The sequence below is a fragment of the Equus asinus genome, chromosome 24, assembly GCF_041296235.1.
Source record: "Equus asinus isolate D_3611 breed Donkey chromosome 24, EquAss-T2T_v2, whole genome shotgun sequence".
Classification (NCBI taxonomy): Eukaryota; Metazoa; Chordata; class Mammalia; order Perissodactyla; family Equidae; genus Equus; species Equus asinus.
The window spans coordinates 23,442,237-23,461,346 of NC_091813.1; the positions used below are offsets into that span (position 1 = coordinate 23,442,237).

The following is a 19,110-nucleotide window of genomic DNA, read 5'->3' on the forward strand; positions in this document are numbered from 1 at the left end:
TTAAGAGTGACTGTACATGGAACAGTTGGCTGTGGTCGTGATGGGTGAGACATACTGGCAGCAGCTGGGTTAGTCAAGGCTCCGAGAAGTAGGCTGGCCTAAAGCAGAGGCCATGTTCCAGGCCTGGGAGGGAGACTAGGTGGCTAGTTGAGAAAAATGAGGCATAGGGTTTATTGCATAGATTGGTCAACACAGCAGGAAGTAAGAGAGAGTTGCAATGTGGTGGGTTCATTCCAGGTACACTGAATCCTGGGTTCACAACAGAAGGACCAATTACAGATTCCATCCACCATTAGTGCTGCGTCTCCTAATGGTCAGTGTTGGCCCAAGAGCTAGGTGTGACTGAATGACAGGTGGAAACCATCGTCGTAACTACAGATGGAAGGGGCTGGGAAAAGTGTTGTCTAAGGCTCTCTTTGGGGGAATAAGGAACAAGCTTGAGAACTGAATCTCAAGGCAGGAAGCCTGACACATAATAGCTGATTTCTACAGATTTATTGAGTGAATGAATTCCCAAACAGTATGGGTTTTACTATTGAGGAAACTCCCACGGAAGAGAGCTCTTAGTACAAACTCCAGCCAGAGTCTTTGGAGGGGAATCAAGGTGTGGACCAGAAACTCACAAGTCTCAAGGTCGGGAGTACAATCACACACAACTGATTGGGGCAGGGACAGAAAGCAGACTCGGTCAAAGGAGGAACAGAAGGGAACAAGTGAGAAGGGCCCATGATGATGGTCATACCCATCTCTGGATGACAGTGGCTAATCTTTGTGGGCCTGCAGGTGTGTGGAGCAGAGGTATGTCTGTTATAGATACAGAGTCCAGCTGAGTGGGAGGCAAAATTGACCACAGGAAGGAAGCAGCCTTGTTTTCTGAAAACTGACCCAATTATGAAGCACATTTTGAAAAAAATGAGAGGGGCTAGGGAAACATGCTGTTTTATGTCAATTTGAAAAAGGCTTTTTTGCCCACACTGATTAAGGTGGTAGGATTTTAATAAAGATTCTGAGAGAGATTTACAACTTTAAATCAATACTGCAATTGTAACATTTTCTGTTATTATATGATTCTTGTCCATGAAGTAACAAGGACAACACATCATTATACACGTTCCAAAACAAATTCAAACATTTTACACAAAGTTTTCTTAGTTAGAACAATATAACAATAGTCAGTGGTACAATAGTTAAAACCTGGTCACTCCTCCTGTGGGGTATTAGATTGAGAAACCCATATCTCAATATATTAGAGAGAAAACGGGCACGGGCATATCATTTTATGGGAATATCCAATTGAAAGATAGGTTTGTAATTTGGGAAACTAATGAGTTTTCCTTTTTGTAGATGAGATATAGTCTATATTTTGGTCAATCCTATGCATATAATATTCAAAGTCTTTTTCCAGATTAGATAATACACACACATATATGCATATACACATCTCCAGTTCTCATACCATCTACAAGGTGATAATCACTTCTTTATAGATAAGGGGGTGGGGAGTAACTCAGCTAAGTGTAAGAGGGGGGACTGGTACAGGGTTTTAAATCCAGGCCCACCCGACCTCAAAGCCCATTTTCTTTCGGTAAACCACCCCCTCACTATGCCTCTTCACTTTGATTATTTTATTTCCTGGCCTGGTGCTCTGTGTGTGCTAGAAACTCAATAAACAAAACTTACTTATTAAGTTGCATAAATAAGAACATTAGACACGATCAAAATTTCCATCTTTAATTAAAATTGACAACTCCTAAGATGATAAGTTCCAGTTCACTGGTGTACCCTGTGCACTTGGCATGTAGTAAGCAATCAATACACATTTGACAAAGGCAGGGTAAGAGAGAAAGAGGAGGGAGGAAGGAAGAATAATTACAGCCTGGGATGTCTATACGATCATGATCATGGAGAATGGAGGAAAGGAATTTGACATATTAGCATTAGAAGGTAAAGATGATTTTATAATTATCATCCAAGGTGGCAAAGTGGCCTCTGAGGCTACAATCAAGCAATGGAAGGACATGGCTGGCTCAGATGAAGCAGATGGAACATAAAGGGCAGGTAGAAATATGTGGAAATCTATGATTTTGAGGGTTGAAAGTTTGGAGGGCATGGAGGTGAAAAGAGAAAGAGAATATGGAAGAAAACAGAAGTGATGTTGTTAAGTACCTCACACTATGTCCAATTAGATGGAGAAGATGGAAGACTCATGACGTACAGACCGAACAGGTATGACAGTAACGGAGTCCAAAACTCTAGTCATCTATGGAAAGCTTCACTCTAGTAAATGAAGAATATCAGATAATTCTGTTATTGTTGACACTATAAGATCACAAGAGATTGAGAAAGCAACAAGAACAACTTCTAATATACATTTATTTTTAACCTATGACAAAACGTTCAGTTAAATGAAAATGACACAAACCTTGTAGAAAATTATAATACAGTGTATATTATCCAAGAGTCAAACTCTGGGACATGTCAAAGTAGATCCTCTTTCGTGCTTGCTGCTGTTTCCTCTACCCAGTGTGTATTTCAATTAACAGATGTTTTCAAGGGAAACACACAATAGATAGAAGGAGGTTTAAAATTTCGAGGATCAATATGTGAGACTGATATAAAGCTAGGAGAATAACATCAGAAAGCCTCGAGTGCAGGACGTGTCGAATCTTGCAGACACGCTGATAGTATTTTTAAGGCTTTCAAGTAATCTTTTTCCTAAGCTGGGTTCAGAACAAAAACAATAAAAAAGAGATATGGCCAAGACTTGGGGCAGATGGTATGATATTACCAGATGATAGAGAAAAGACAGAACTCTTGAACTCTCTTTTTATTTCTCTTGAAGAAAATGGTGTTTAAACTGGGGCTTATAGTCACTGTAGTTAGGAGGGCACAAAAGACAGCTTCAGAGAGGCAACCATCAAAAACTACTTGCTTCTTTAAATGTCTTTGAAACTCCAGGTACACACAAATCATACCCAAGATTCTCCCCACCACCACCAGTTTTACTGAGATATAACTGACATATAATGCACCCAAGATTCTTAGAGATATGATCACAGGTCCTCTGTGGGTAAGTGTGGAGGTCCATGGTGGAGAGTTCAGGTGCCCAAAGTAGGAAAATGTTGCCACAACTTTTGAAAAGTCAGAGTTTGAAGGGTGGACTTTGGAAATGCAAATCAATGAACTTGAGGTCAACGCCTGGCAAAATTTTAACATAGATTGTTAAGTAGGTGGACAAGGAGCACTCAGGAAAGCCCCTCGCCAAGCCACTGCTAGCCGGAATATTGACAATAGAAGGAAGAAGGACAAGACAGGCTGTGGAGTCTGAGGAGCTATTCTGGCTAACAAGCATGAAAAAGAGAAATTAAAACATAGAAGGAATCGTAAAATCATTCTGACAAGGGGCAAGAATGGAAAATAGGATACCAACCAAATGCAGAGTAATAAAAGGGAAATGTTGGGAGGGCTGAAGCTGGAGACAACGGGAGACAAAACCAGGGCTAGAAAGACCTTGGAGCTAGGCAAGGCCGGTGGGGAGGAAACAAGCTAGATCTGGAAAATCGAAGTAGGGTTCCCTAGGGCTGGACTGTCTCCTCACTGGTCCAGTCGGTTCCTTTGGGAGCTTCTGACTCAGTGCTCCTCCCAGGCTGCCCAAGGCCAAATGACCTTTAAAGGGCCAGACACCTGGGAACTAGTACTTCAAACCCCTCCCAGTTCAGAGCACCCTCCCATGCTTTCATTTCTTTGTGCACGAAGAAGAAAGAGTTTAATTTTATTGCTCTGTGAATTGTTTAAGATACTGCCTCAAGGAAGCCCTGAGTTTTTCACAGCCACCAAGCACTAAGCACTCACAGAGGAGAAACTCTTTTCTTTTCTAGACGTTACTGTAGGCAGAAAATGAGGGCTGCAGAGGAAGTCCTGCCCAGCTAAATGCTATTTTCTCCTGTAACTTAAATTAAGGACATTAGGAGAGAAAGAGAATAACATGCTTCCCTTAATTAATTGCAGAGAATATCACTCATTTTCAGCATCATTTTTTAAAATGATAACTTGCCCCAAAATAGCTACTCTTGGCAAGATTGCATCAAGTGCTGCAGCCCATGTTTCCTGTACTCAGGCCATTCCTCATTAGAAGAACTTCATTCGAAGTTCAGTAATACGTAGTAGAAAAAAATGTATACGTATATAATTCTCTTCCTTCTGAAAGTTGTACGGTCCATTCTTAGGCAACCTTTCCTCAGGTTAAATTTCCAATCTACTGTCCTGTAGTTTTCTCATCCTTGAATATGTTCAGAGTTAGGAATAAAATGGACTTCTTTTTCTCCACAGGAAATCTCTTGAATTGTAGAACTCTTTATTTTGTATTTTCTGCCATTTTATTAACTTTCTGACATGTGATCAATAATTTGTAAAGGAAATATATAGTATTGATGATTGGAAGGTGTTTATTCTTAAGAAGTTAAGCAAACAACTGTTTTTCATGAACTTGATGTCTCTCCCTTCTCCTACTTCTCTTTCCTCCTCCTTGATTCTCACTTCTAATTTTGACACATTTTATTAATTAAAAATATTTTCTGTGGCAAATAATAGAAAACACCCCTGTAGCGGCTGAAGCAGACAGGAGTTTATTTTTCTCACAAATCAAGAAGTCTGAGGGTGGGGGCTGGCCCCGTGGCCGAGTGGTTAAGTTCGTGCACTCCACTGCAGGTGGCCCAGTGTTTCGTTGGTTCGAATCCTGGGCACGGACATGCCACTGCTCATCGGACCACGCTGAGGCAGTGTCCCACATGCCACAACTAGAAGAACCCACAACGAAGAATACACAACTATGTACCGGGGGGCGTTGGGGAGAAAATGGAAAAAATAAAATCTTTAAAAAAAAAAAAAAAAAAAGAAGTCTGAGGGTGGCAGTCCAGGGCATTTGGTGCTCAGCGACGTCATCAATGATCCCAGCTCTTTCTGTCTTACATGCACTGCCATCTTCAGCACGCTAGCTTCTGTCTTCATGACAATGGCTCATGGCTGCTCCGCCTTTGGACAGCAGAGAGAGAAGAGAATGGCAAAGGCCAAAATGCTGTGTCAGTCAAGTCTGTCCCTTAAAAAAAAGTTTCACTTACTTCATTGGCCCTAACTGGGTTACCCTGCCATTCCCACATGGATCATTGGAAGGTGACTGCAGAGAAGGAGTTTGGACAGGACTGCCTCAACAAAGCAACATCATCTGCCACACTTATCCATTTCCTCCTGCCACATCCTCTATCAGTGAAAGAGTAGTTTTATGATTCCTACCATGTTTTAAATGTTCAGTACATGCCAAGCGTGATATAAAGTACATTGCATTCATTATTTCATTTAACTCTGGTAAAAATCTCATGCAATTATTATCATTGTCACTATTGTTATTCTCATTTTAAAGTTGAGAAGAGAAAGAGACTTGGCCAGCACAAGGTCACACTGCCAATGAGGGACGAGGCGCACGTCTGGCCCTGTTGAAAATCCATGAACTTAATAACTATCAATTTGGCCTCCCAGTTGTGAGCTACAGTGTGGAAAGTGGGCTTGGAGATTCTTTTTTCTCCTAAAAACAAAAAGTAAAATTCTTTCGTGTTAACTCATTCAGATTGCTCTGACACCTAAGCATTCTAAATAAAGCGAAACTTTAAGATGTGATGTGGAGAAAGGAAAGAAAGGAACTGGACATTGTCTACAATCAGCAATTGCAGTCGTGTCCCTCCACTGCCCTGCTCCTTGAAAGGAGGGACCAAGGGGTTTGAGAAGAGGAGAGCTAAGTCTGGGACAGAGGGTCTGAATTCGCATCTCCACTTTAACGCATTAGCCTGTGAACTCAGGCTGGTAGACGTTTTGCATCTGGTTCTCTGAGTGTAGCTCTGCCTCAAATGTTGGTTGACATTTTCAGTTATGGTACCCAGTAAGACAAAACTCAGACAATGAAGATGCATTTTGGAACTTTACTGGTTCATCAGTGATGTGACTTCTTTACTAAATAAGATAATAGGGTTTAAATACTGGAAGGATATTTCCTCAATTATTTGTGCTATTCACAATGTAACAGCTATAGATATAACACATTTTTCTTTTGTTTGAGGTCTAATTGACACATAACATTATATTTGTTTCAAGTGTTTAACATAATGATTCGATTGTTTGTATATATTATGAAATGGTCACCACAATAAGTCTAGTTAACATCTGTCAACATAAATAATTATAAATTTTTTTCTTGTGATGCAATGTATAACATAGTGACTATAGTTAATAATACTGAATTGCATATTTGAAAGTTGCTAAGAAAGTAGATCTTAAAAGTCCTCATTACAAGAAAAAAACCCCACATTTTCATTTAACCTGCTGTATTAATATTTTCTTCACCACCTTTTAAAGTCTAGACAATCAACAAAATAAGAAATCAAATACTGATTTCCACAGCATAAACACTCTCAACATAGCCGCTTTCAAGCTACCAACATAATATTGCTGAATGAGAGACGGGAAAGACATACGCAGTAAGTAGCACATTATTTTATGGTATTTCCATTATATAGATACAATAGATATAAAGAACCTTAAGATAATAGTAAAACAATTAGCAAGTGATGAGTTTTGAGTATCTATTACTTTTGTGGATACCATTTATTTAATTGTAAATTTATAAAATTTAATTTTTAATAATGTCTGGGTTTAAGAACCAGCTCACAAGACTCCTGAAAATTTAACAATTAGCTCTCAGGAAACTGTTCCACCCAGCTCAGCACCCAACTTGACGTATTTGAGTTGCTATTTCCTTATTATAAAATGGAAATTAAAATGCTTGCTTTGTCTACCTCAGTGATTATTGTGAGGATTACATAAAGAAAAAGAACTTTGTAACACCCAAGCACTACATAGACACAACCTCAGGAAAATAAAGGAGAAATACAGGAAGAGAAGCAAAAAACATTCCCTGGAGAAAAGTGCAGTTTCAAAGAGACCAAATTGAAAATAAATTTCAAATTAATCCATCAATTTGATAGTGAAGACATCTTGCTATAGTATAGGAAAAGGAAGAGAAATGAATTGAAGGCTGTGGTGAATTGTGAAACTATCCACAATTCTTTGCACCTCTTTCCATCAAGAGGTTAAATGTGGGCTGACCACGTGACTTTCTCCGGCCAATGGAATGTGGCAGAATCAATGTGATGTGAGTTCTGAGCCTGGCCTTGAGAGTCTTGGCAGGCTTCCAATTGCTACCCTTGGAATCCTATGACCGCCATAGGACCTGGAGGCCAGCTGCAGACCCATGAGGGATGCCCAGCAGAGACTAGTCAAGCCTGCTCGGATCAGTGTAATGACCCCGTTGAGTCCAGTCCAAATTATTGATCTTCAGCATGATGAGCTAAATAAATGGTGGTGGTTTTAAATCATGAAGAGTTGAGGTGGTTTGTTGCAGAGCAGAAACCAACAGAGCTGTATAAAGGGTTCAAGAGTTTATTGTAGGGTCTGAGTTCAAGGGTTTACATTGGGTTCTTCTTATTTAATCTCAATCTTTATAAGAGTCCTGTGAGTAGATATTTTTAATCATATTTTAATTCTATGGGACCTAAGGACTTTGGTTAGAGGAATGCAGTAATTCTCAAGCTGAAGACTGTGTGGAAGGGCATATATGATTTGTGGAAAGAAAATTCATAGGTGTTTGGAGTTTAAAATCAGTATGTGGGAAAGAGATTTGAGAGATGAGGCATAGGGAAGTCTATTGTTGAGCAACCAGTAAACGTGTACTTTTGTGCCTGTAAAATCTGGATGGCTGGAAACTTTGTGGAAAATACACTCATTTCTGATTCCTGTACTTAGGTTTTAAAATAAAGATAAGAATTTGGGTAATCTGTTTTCTTCACAAAAAGTCTCAGATTGTATCTGACAGTCACTACTAACGATTCTACGAGTCTAGCAATGTTTCCCAAATACCCCTGAAGGATTTATATTTGGCCAAAAATAACCTTCAATGCTTTTTAAAGTTGGATGTCCTTTGTGAATTTCACGATGATATTCTACATTCAAAGCTCCCTATTGGCACAATGACTATTAATGTTTATTGCATTTGACTAAGATATGCTGTAATTCCTTCATTTGAAGTAATAAATTCACAGAGAAACTTAAATTTCTCTAAATTATACACAAACATGCAAACTCTTAGGTAATAAACTGATACCTATGAAATTAATTTAATCTTGAAATAAAAAAAGAAAAAATCTGCCGTGCCTTTACTCACACAAACCTTGGTTTTTATTAAGGACCAAAATACGGAAATGCTGAATTTCAATAATTTCTCCAATTCTCCATCATTCTCTCCTTAAAATATTCCCATTCTCACTTCTTAGCTTTTATATATATGTAGACATATATATATATAAAACGTATATATGTTTCTTCCTGGATGGGTTATAAAATAGGAAATTCTGATAATACTATCTGCATACAGCAAGAAACTGTTCACTGCTTGCTTATTATCATCTGTTTTACTTCTTTGTAAAAGAAAACCATTTTGAGGTCAGCTCTCAAAAGCCATAGGGAAACCACTGGAGTTATTTGCACATTTCTTTGTTAAAGGGATTGCAAAAAAATCTAAAGCTCATTCTGAAGATGCGGTATTGGTCACAGGCAAATCATGAAGATGGTCATGCTTGTCTTTGGGGCTCCCTTGTCTTGACTCTGGGCTCATTCCCTTCTTCTTCTGCTTCTTTCTCAGCATCCTCATGCTCCCTTCCCACCATCCATGGTGGACAAGGCTTTATTGTAGAATCCACTTTGGCGAGTATTTGCGTTTTTATAAGGACCAAATCTTTAAACTAAATGGATAAAATTTTACAGCAGGAAATTCTCAAGCTGGTTTGGTTGCGTGTGTGCATGCAAGTGCAAAAAGGAGGGTTTGTGGATCACATGACACCACATCATAACATCACTGACCTGTTTCATGAATGCAGATTTGGATCTCCAAGGCTCTGAGCCCTGAGATTATACTGCCCTTCCAAATAAAAATGATATTAAACTCTACAATAAATGCAAAGAGTTCAGCTGAAATTCTGGCTTTTCTAATAATGTCTACTTGAATTGGTTTTAAAAGCAATATCAAATACTTTCCAACACATTGTTTCGTCTTCATCTTTGGGCCTCTGCTGACCTCTGAAGCCATGACCTGGATGTTGAGTGCTGCCTTTGGTGACCCAGTGCTGCATGCATGGCTAGGACGACAAGCTTGCTTTCCAGGGAGAGTAGCAGTAAGACGGCCTCTTCAAAGCCCATTCAACATGGGCAAAATGCTTACTCCTTTTGAATTGTAAGTAGTTGGAAAGATCCTCTTCGGCGATAATTAGCTTGAAAACTCTGCATATAAATTTATACAAAGTCAGGAATGATGGTAGCAGTGATACCTCTAGGATATCGCTGGGGAGGGGTGGGGAGTGGACAAGGTTGGCGTGGTTTCAAAAGAGGATTTTAACCTTATCTGTAATAACTTAGAATTTTTACAACAAATATATTTATATGTTACTTGGGTACTTAAAACTGAATTTGAAATGAGTTGATATGGTTGAATAATACTTCATCTCATCCAGAATTCTCTGATTTTGGTCCACTTTAATTTTTCTTGGCCCATTTTCCCTTTGGAATCTCAATGTGCACACCCTACTCATCCTCCAAGCCTCTTTGTGGTCTTGCTCTTTCACCTCTCCCAGCTCCTGAGCCGATGCTCCCTGCCTCATTCTTCATCTGATGAGATTTGGTACTAAATTCCTAAGCTGTTGTCCTAGTCTTAGAGTTGCAACTTGCCTCTTGTAGTAGTTGCACTCTGAGAGAGGGGCTCCTGCATTCGAGCTCTTGGGTGGCCCTAGTTCTTAGCATTGAGCACCTACCTGCTTAGGTCCCCATTCTGAAACCCTCTTCCATGAGCCTGCTTAGTTTACCAGTTCTACGAGGTGAGTACCAGGGCTGTGCCTTTCTCTTGTTTGGCTTTTGCCTTGAGATTGGAGACTGTCCTGTAAACCCAACCTAGTACCTGGAGCCTCGATCCTGGAACCACAACCCATCCTGTCCAGCTTCCTGGTATTACACAACTGGGCTTTCCCCATCACCATGCCAGCTCCATCAACCTGCAGAGAAATCTCATCATAGCTGGGGCAGCCTCTACCCAGTGCCGACTCTTTGCTTGAATCCTGAATTGAGCTGTTTAAACAGGTCAACAAGGTCAGGAGCTGTACTCCCTAATCCTTTGCCACATGGAGGATCCCTCAAGAAATCTTCAGAAAGTGAGCTACCAGGTGCAGTGTCCTTTGGACCATGGCCAAGCCAGTCAGAAAGACACTTGCTGAGGCAAAGATGGAGGTGTCAAGGCTAGAGATAAGAATGAAGAAAGAAACCAATGAGGCAAGATGGGGGTCAAGACAAATTAGACAGACGTGGACCAAGGCCCAGCCACACAGCAGGGTCTGCACAAAATAAATCATGCTGATGGCAGACTCAGGCCCACAGGCCTCTTTTAAACAGATCTGGCATACTCTCGAGGATCTGGGTAGGGTGAGGAAAGAGCCTAACGCGATGAGCTCTGCCAGCCAAATGCCTGCCTTCTCCTTCTGCCCTATTTCCCTCTGAGTAAACTGCTATGACTCATGTAAAAGAAAAAAATTCCCCCAATACAGCAGTCAGATCCAGCAGAACCCTTCTGAGTCACCAATCCTGACACCCTGAACCATGCCAGGGGCATTTCTATGAAAATGAGTTGTCTCATTTTAAAATATGTTTTTTTATTATTTTCTTATTTCCAAGTAATACACAGTAATCGTAGAAAATTTGGAAAATGCAAACAAATAAAAAGAAACAAGAATCGATCACAAATATACCACTTATATGTAAGTATTGTTAATATAAAATAATTTGCGTGTGTCTTTTGTACTTTAAACTGTGCACGTGTGTGATCTATCTATCTATCTATGTATCATCTATCTATCTATCTATTTCTTTTTAAATGAGGTCAGACTGTTCCTACTGTTGACAGTCTGCTTTTCTTTCAAGCAACAACATGTTGTAGATATCTTTAACAGAATCATTTTCAACTCATTCTTTTCTTTTCTCCTTTTTCCTTTGGTAGAATGACCTGACAGCTCTTTAATTTCAGGAATTCAGTTATTTTGAATATCTGATTTTTTTTTTAAGTGTGTTTTGAACAGCCTCATACTAAGTTCAATTGGTTTATAAAGAATTTTACATGAGCAATTGTCAAGGCCGGCAAAGAAAGCAAAAGCAAAATGACTAAGACTGGGGAAGTGTTAACTTGAAACAAAATACTTAATATATTTTGAAATGTTTTCCTGATTTTTAAATGAAAATAAACCTCTCCAATTCCCAACTTGTCTCAGAGCTCTTGCAGCTTATATTTTGATTCAACTTAGATTATTCATAAATTGCTGTTGTAGTTGTATTCCCATGGGTGCAACATGCTGTATCTAGAAGGCAACGGTTCTGTGAAAATACAGGCCTAAGTAATGTAACCTAGAGTCATTCCCCAAATCACTTGGTGATTCTGAATTTCGTGGGTTTTCCAGGGCAGTGAAACCCACCGAATGTGGTCAATCCCATTCTGTTGGATGAACTACTGTGAGATTTCTCTGCAGATGTTCCCACACAAAAAGTCTTTTGAGCTTTTTTGTTTTTGCCCTTATCTGGAGTTGACTATCCTGACTATGGGAACTCCCACCTTCCACTATGGAATTAGTGATTTTCCCAGTAGACGCAAAGCTCAGGCAGGTGTCTATAGTCTCTCAGTCAATTCTATTACCACTTTCCTAAACATTGCTGGGACATTTAAATTCCTATCTAAATTATCTTTTTCTTCTCACCCAGAGAGATATCCTTCAACTGTCAGGTAATGAATGTTTTCTTTTCATATTATAATCTTGGTTTCAATATTTCCAAACTTGTCTGGCCATTTTATCATGTTCACCAGCTGTGGTTTATCACCTTACTTCCCTTACAAGCATTAGACTGGGCTATTCATTTCTTACACATGTGGCTGACCTGAAGCCCCTCAAAGGGAAATACTGTATCTTGTTTAAAAATAAACACAAAGATTTGAGGATTTGTCACTACTTCTGGGAATGTGAATTCTGTAGCTCAGCCATTCAAAGATAATTTTTAAAAGAAGAATGAATTTAAAACTTGCAGAGGAGTTTATGGCTGCTGCACTCACATGACCTCCTCTTGAACGGCCTGTGCTTCTGAGTTCATCCTTCCAATTTCTTTGATTCTCTTTGTAAATCCTTGTTATTTTTCCTGCACGTAGTATATTAGCTGTTGAATCCATATAACTGGAGAAGTATTTTTTATGGAGTCATTGGCAGTTCTCGCTAATATTTCTCAGCATTCTGTGGCCAGGGAGTATCTTCCCCCAATTCACCTTTATCTCCTCCCAAGCCTTGACCATGCACTTCCTCTTCCTGACAAGTAGCTTCCAGGCACACAATTTGCCTCCTGAGCAGGATTTCAGTGATTTGACAGAGGCGGGAGCAGGGCAAAGACCTCCTGGGATGGGTTTTGTAGCAGCCAGTCCTTTTCTTGCATTAAAAGTTCAAGTGTCAAACTTCTCTCATCCTTTTCCTGCTCTGATGTGTTCCCCAATAGCAACTTGTTGTTGTTGTTGTTGTTAACATTTAGAATGATACCAGGTTTCTAAGAGCCCAGAGGATGACATCATGTCCCGGGGTCGTCACATTGTCTCTGCTCCACCTGAGCACCCCCATCGCTCACAATCCTTGTAGTGTCCACCCAGTTGGGTTTCTCATTTTCCTTACCTTTTTCCTCAAGGGCTCTGGGAGCATTTATTCCTCCCATTTAAGACTATTTATATCCATAAACCAAGTTTAATGCTGAGTTCCTGCAGATGCCTTAGCCTTCTGTGATTTCTGTTTCAGTGCTCAGGTTTTCTGGCTCTTGGTTTTGCTTTCTCTTTGTCCTGAAACATGTAATTTTCCTCTCCCCACCATTCTCTCAGAACATGAAATGGATGCCCATCAAACTCTTAGTGTCAGATTATGTAGTGTGCCACATTCAAGAAAGTAGTCTGTGCTTGTTTATTATGTCACAGAAATGTTAAAGTGATTTTTACCTTTGAAAAATGAAACATTAGCATTCCCTGGAGCCAACAAACATGGTACAGAATAGTTACAAATTCTGTGGCAAACATAAATATAAATAAACATAAACAGTAAACAGAAATCATCCAAGCTACTATTTTTCAATGCACATTTGGCTTAAATATCCAGAAATTGTTCCTTGATGATTAAGGTTATGATTCCATTCTGAGTCCTTAAAAGTACGCTAAATGAGCTTTGTGGATCATTTGGTGCACTCTAGTGGGGCCTACATGAATTACAAACAGTCCCGTTTCCAACTCTCTCCCACCATTTTTGGGAGGGTGGGGTATGTCTTGGAGAGGCAGAAATTAGCTAAAAATATACTATGACATGATAGTCATGATAAAAAAGCTGGAGAACTTTTGAGTAAAAGGAGCATAGATCTGGAAAAGACGTGGAGATAGACAGTGCATTCCATTGTCTCTAATTAGAGCTTCACCCAAGACAATCCAGAAGATAGATTACTACCCTAAGCATATGAATAAAGGAGAGAAGACATGAATCATGCAGTGTAACTGTGTTCACGTTTACTTCAAGAATGTTTTAAATACATGTTAAATGCCATTATCATCAAATATTTACAGAGTATGGCTTGTGTACATAAAATTGTACTAGATGTTGTGATTAGTTTTTCCTGGGCAACTACATACATCATAACTACTAACAAACTGCTACACACAACTGTTTCTTTACAGGTCAAACTACTTAATAGAAAAAGTGAGAGAGAACTCTTCTAGGCTGGACAATATCACGACATTGTGGGAAACAGCCAGGTTCTGCCAATAGTGTTAAGGGATGAGTGAGAGTCCAGCACGGGAAATTTCTAGCCCAGTCTCCTTTAACATGGCACATATTTGTTTCTGTGTGTTTTAAAGAGAGGAAACACCAATAGCCAGTGTAGGCAGAAGGCTGTGCAATGTTGCAAAGCCGAGGGGACTGAGAAGTAAGACATCTGGATTCCAATTTATGCTCTTTCACCAGCCAGCTGGGAGACTGGGCGAGCCAGTGGACGACCTGGGCCTCCACTTTCTCATCTGTAAAGTTGGAGGCTTGGGCAAATATTTCTCCATGGGTTGGCTCAAGAGCTGATGTTATCCAGGAAATTGCATTGTTCACAAGTAGAAAGACTGTTTTTCAAGGCCCTCAAAAATCTATGAGAAATTTAGGGCACTTTAACATTTATATTGAAGTCCTGTCTTCACCTCGGGAGAAGTCATTTTAACCCTGTTAAAACTGAACACTAGATACTTGTTAACATAATTCAGGCAAATAAGGGCCATAGCAGAATGTTCTTTGAACATTCCCATTTGTTTATGATGTTTACATTCTCCTGGATCACCAGAACTCAGTAACTGACAGCAGGTTTACGGTGCTCATAACAGGAAGGGTGCCTAAGTGCAAGATAGAAACGCTTTGTTTTTGATAAGCAAATGCAGATACAGACAGACTCTGTCAGAATCCTCACTACATCCTTCAGTTTGGCATGGGAAATCGTTGTTCACGTTTTTCTCCTTAATAATATTAAATATGCATATAATATAGTAAATATTTATATATAGGTTTAAATATCCCATATGCCTAAGGTTTTTTTATTAAACCATACTATAATGTATTTGGATTCTGAATAATAATTTTCAATTCTTACTTAAAATCCACATACGGGATATATTCTGCTAAATGAAAAGCAAAGTTGAGGTAAGAATGACATGAAAGTTTCCTTGACAAATGATTAAGTCCATCTCTTTGCCCACAGCTAAACCTAGGTGCTACATTATCTGGGCAGAAAGAAAATATTGATCTATTTTAACATTCACCATTCTAGTAGGTTCCCCAGTCCTCCTGAGCAGTGCTCATGTTCCTGAGTTTAACTGCCTCTTCAGACCCCACCCTCCACTCCACGATATAATGTTAAGAAACACTATTGAAAGATGAAAAACTAAATAACATGGGGTTCATAATTGGTTCTCTGGTTTGCTTTTACCTCACCATGATTACCAAGTAAATGTAGTTGAATCATAAGTTCACCATTCAGTCATTTGTTTAAATAATAGTTATTAGTACCTAGTATGCTCTGGGTAGTATGTAAATGTCAGGGTTACAGCTTAGTGAATATTTTAAGCTTGTTCTATTTTGGTTTTATTAATGTCCCTAATTTCACAAAATGAGCTCTGTGGTTAACTGCTTGATACCAAGCTAAACAGTTGATTCAGTCAATATAGTACCTGACAACACGTAATCAAAATTTAAATAAAATTCAATGCAAGAACAAAGTCAGTTAAGGAAAAAAAAATGCTAGTGAAACTATTTTTGGATTCATACCAAACCAAGTATGTTGTTATTAATGTATAATGTAATTTTTACTAGTTTCTTGTGTACACAGAAAGCAAATTTTTAAAAATCATCAAAATATCAAAATATTGTTTACCTAAGATTGGTAAGGTGCCTGTCCCTGGTGCTAATGAAATGTATGGGAGTCAAGCTGTATGATGCTCAACTTACTACAGAACTTTAATCATCTGCACTGCAGTTCTATATTAAGGTACAAGCCAAGAGCAATCGAAGAATTTGCCATATAGACACTCAGATCAAGTTTCTGCATTTCATTAGATACAAATAGATGCTATATTTAGATTGTTTCTCAGAGCAGTACTTTGGTTATTATCTCTATCTCATAAAAATATTGGTGGAAATGAATCACTTTAAAAGCTGATCAGCTCTCAAAAATACGATAACGACAAATTCATGCTAAAAATGGATACTATATACAGTAGCACAGGAATCATAAAATACTATAAGATGACTCAATTCCCCACAAATTCACATGTATTCCATCTCAGGAAAGAACTGGTTTTAATCCAATAACAACTATCTCCTATAAAGTTCTTGTCTGTCATGTCCCATAATCCAGGTAAGTTCAGACCTTATAAATAAAACCATGGTTAGAAATGTCACATCATGGCATTTTGGTTGAGACCAATAAAATTTAATCACAGATTTTTAACTTGTCCTTTCCATAAATGCTAAAGAACACCCCCCAAAATAATTATTTCCACTCTCATGAAATATTCTAAAATCGAATGAATAAAGTACTAAAGCACCTTTGTAGAGGTGAAAGCATTTACTAGTAGAAGACCTTGGAGGGAATATATTTATACACAACAGAAATTCTCATCTGAAAAGGATATGCATTTGCTTGAGCTGTTTTCTTCCTGTTACATAAGGACCTGGGAGTCATCCAATGGACATCTTGCCACAGAGAATTGACAGATGCCTACTGAGCAAAAGCGGAAAGAAGCCAGGAAATCCAAATTGGCACACTTCATATTGACCATGGACAAAACATTTGCTTTAGCGAAAGATATTCCACTAATTTTCCAGTTTTGACATAGGCCTTAGGACTTTATTAACACATGATTTGCCTCCTTCTCTGAGGTTTCTTAATAGCAATTCACGTACTCGCTTTTATCAATGCGACGGTGTTGTATTTTATTATAGACCAGTAAATGAACTACAATATGGCATGTGGCCAGAAACATTGAATATTTCAATATTACAGGCATACACTGTTCCTTCTGAGACAGTGTGAGAAACCTATGTATTTGCATGGGAATTGTCATTTACTAAAATTAGTAGGAAAAAAGAGAAAGAGACAAAAGAGTTTTTCTGCAAATAATCATTATCCTACAACACTACATTTTATTAGCGTATCATGTGCTCAAAGTCCTCACTCGTGTTCTGGCTATCCACATGTCCGGTTTACCAGGTAGTATAATGAAAAGGTCCTGGGCTCTGAAATCTGACAGATCTGCCTTTAAATCCAGCTCTACGACTTACCAGCAGAACGACCTTGGAAGCTGAGTCTCCGTTCTATCATTTGTACAGGTATAATAATACTTCATTTGAATGGTTGTTATGAGGATGAAATCAGGAAATGCTGCTTGTCCTACTTAGCAAGTAGGTGTTCAGTAGCTGTGATTTCACTTCACATCCACCCTCCACCTTCAAAACAACAGAACAATAAAACCTGGGTACATCATGAGCACATTGTGATTTTGGGTAGCGTGAAGCTTGCAAAATTAGTTTTAAATGTAAATATATATTTAGAAGGGGAAAATAAATCATAACAAATTGCAAGTTTTTAAAAAGCTGATTTAAAAATCCAGATGAAACATCATACTCTTTGGTAGCCTCCTCATATGACAACAATTTTGTTGAGAAAAGAAAAATAGTTCAGATTTTCTTCTAGCACAGTTGATGGAACTCTGGTTTTTATTATGTCTAGTCTTGGAAAAATTTTTTCAGGGTCGTAACTTGTTATTGATAGTGGCATGTTCAATTTTAGAATCGTTGTTAATTTAGGAAAATTTTTATCTTCCTTGAATTCCCAGACAATGCTGGTTACATAATGGATACTCAGTAAATACATGCAGATTAAATAATTTTTTATAATATCGAGAAAAATTCTCATCTGTTTCTTATAAGGGACTAGATTATGTTCAAACTCGTTTGCCTAAATTGACTTTATAAGCTTAATAGTCATTAAATTTCTAGGAAATTTTGAAACATGGGGAAACAAGGGGAAAACCACTTAGATTTATGAAGATAATGACACAGCACTTCAATTGTTTGCTCCTTCATTAAGATGAGAGAATCTGTCAAACACTACCATCTGCCATCCAAAGAATCAGAAGATTAAAAAACACGCACAAATTAAGTCAATTGATGACTCACAAAAGGGATACAAGTTTGAAAGGTAGCACATTATGTAGTGAGTAATAAAGTCTAAAACAATGGCGAGGCAGCGGGGATCGGGGAGGAGCGGGGGAGGTCTGCCCATGATTTCTCAGTTGCCATGTCACTGCCGAGCTATGAGACAAGAAGATGTAGGGGGAAGAAGACTAAATTAACTATTCTCTTCCCTCATCGTTAGCAAGCTACTGTTGCTGAGACCCCTGAAAGTGTTTAATTTCAGGAAGAATTCTTGTTGTACTTCAATAATAATAATATGATTGTCTTTCATTTCTTGGTTAGATCTGCGATCAATGGTGGGGGACAAATGAAAGGATTGAGAAGCTCTGGTGTACTCACAGAAAGATAGTTACACCCTAACAGAAGCATGCTGATCCATGGTTGTTCCCATTTTCTCAGAGGATAGCCCAACTCTGAACAAGAAAAACGCTCCTGAAAAGAATGGGAGACTAACATCACATAACCCAAACTGAGTAGTAGTAACAACGAAAGTTAATAGCTACCATTTAGTGAGTTCTTACTATGTGCCAGGTACCTCTAAGTGCTATACAGTTAGGATTTTATCAATCCACACAGAAACCTTATAGATTAGAAGCAATTATCTTGATTTCACAGGTAAGGAAACTAAGGTAAAGAGAGGTTAAGTAATTTTCCCAAGGCCAAACAGTTTGAAAGTATCAGAACCAAGATCTGAATCCAGGCAATCTGATTTTAGATTTCATGTCTTAACAAAGAAACTCTTCATTCTTGTTATATGCTGTTCAACTGCAGTGCATTTTAATGCATCTTAAGTCATTCTGTTATAATAAAAACAAAATAATATGAATTAGTTGTATTACTAAAATATCAAAAAAACTTAAAATGCAGTAAAAGTGGGTGGTAACTATTACAATTAATCAGTTTTAACAAGAAACTGAAGAATAAGTGAGGTATAACCAAGTCAATGTAAAACAATGACATACTTAAGCATATATCACTTTTGTCTCCCAAGTGATCTCAGATTGTATATAGTTTTATAACTAAGTTAAAAACCTCAATATAGTTATGGATTTATCCATTTCTAAATTTAACTTGTTGAAAGTAAAAAGAAGAGAGCACATTGAAAGCATTTATTTTCTACTGTTGCAAAAGAAGTCAAATATACAAATTTTATTTAGTACCTCAACTCGGAAAGTTTTGAAAA

The 19,110-nt window shown here is 38.4% G+C and overlaps 1 long non-coding RNA gene across 1 annotated transcript; it reads right to left on the reverse strand.

Moving 5' to 3' along the window:
• Nucleotides 1-2,683: 2,683 nt before the first annotated feature.
• Nucleotides 2,684-18,336, reverse strand: LOC123280361 (uncharacterized). The gene is made up of 3 exons (XR_006519214.2): nt 18,267-18,336; nt 17,013-17,177; nt 2,684-5,031 (listed from the first exon to the last, which is right to left on the reverse strand). It is a non-coding gene; the product is annotated as an uncharacterized lncRNA (long non-coding RNA).
• Between the last annotated feature and the right edge of the window lie 774 nt (nt 18,337-19,110).